The sequence below is a fragment of the Balaenoptera acutorostrata genome, chromosome 1 (genome assembly GCF_949987535.1).
Source record: "Balaenoptera acutorostrata chromosome 1, mBalAcu1.1, whole genome shotgun sequence".
NCBI lineage: Eukaryota > Metazoa > Chordata > Mammalia > Artiodactyla > Balaenopteridae > Balaenoptera > Balaenoptera acutorostrata.
In genome coordinates this window covers 60,260,381-60,261,325 of record NC_080064.1, presented here as the reverse complement: position 1 = coordinate 60,261,325, position 945 = coordinate 60,260,381, and the positions used below count along the sequence as shown (strand labels likewise).

Sequence of the window (945 nt, the reverse complement as noted above, 5' to 3'; positions counted from 1 at the left end):
GAGAAAAAGTAGAGCTAGATATACAAAACATCAAAGTTACAACCCAAAATATACTTTACGTGGCAACATAAAAAGAAGGCTTAACTGACATGAAGGGGCACCTCACCTACATTTTTCCGCAAGGAAACGAAAGTGCAGACTGAGCAACAAGCAGAAAAATTTTAGTAACAAGGAGGGAACACTAAATACACTAGAGAAATACATAAAACTACAAAATGTCTGTTTTTTTAAAACCTTGCAAAGATCAGGGGAAAGCGCAAATGCAGTCCCCCACTACCTCAAATTATGCAGTCAAGTTTCCCACATTTGGGGAAATCAAAGAGGTCAGCAAATCCGGAGTGCAATGGATAAGCCACGCCCTGGGAAAATCACCTTCATGATCATGGTATCTCCCCTGCCAGGTAAGTATGAAGTTGATCACTTTACGGGGAAAAAAAAAAATGTATGGTAGCAAAAGAGGTAGAATGCAAATGGCTAAAAAAGAAAAATCTCAGATAACCTTACGCACGTTTGCCACTGTTTTACCATGAAACTCTTTATTTCAGTCTTGCCCTGAATTTGCCTTCTCGGACCTTATACAGCTAACAATTTTGTTTTATTCCCTTGGCATAATATTTCCAGTAATAGCTCTTCCCCAGTGTCTCTGGCTGTATTACTTGGTACTTCCTTCCCCTGGCTAACTGCTATAATTCATAGCATATATATATTCATATTCATAGCATAGATACATGTAACTCTGCTTAGAATTCTCTCTCTCCTGTGACTTAGCCATTCCTCCTGTTTTCACCACCCATCTAATGCCAGTTTTAGTCAATTTCTGACCTCTTCTGCTACAGCTTCAGAACTGGGCTACCAGTTCCTGAGCTTAGGACTTGAAATACATAGTTCATTTTGGGAAAACATAAGAATCCCAGGCTGGTTGGAATAGCTTAGACCCATAAAAGG

The 945-nt window shown here is 39.5% G+C and overlaps 1 non-coding gene across 1 annotated transcript; it reads right to left on the bottom strand.

The window, feature by feature from the left end:
• Nucleotides 1–245: 245 nt before the first annotated feature.
• LOC114238027 (U1 spliceosomal RNA) lies at nt 246–409 on the bottom strand. The gene has a single exon (XR_003623466.1). It is a non-coding gene; the product is annotated as a U1 spliceosomal RNA (small nuclear RNA).
• Nucleotides 410–945: the final 536 nt, after the last annotated feature.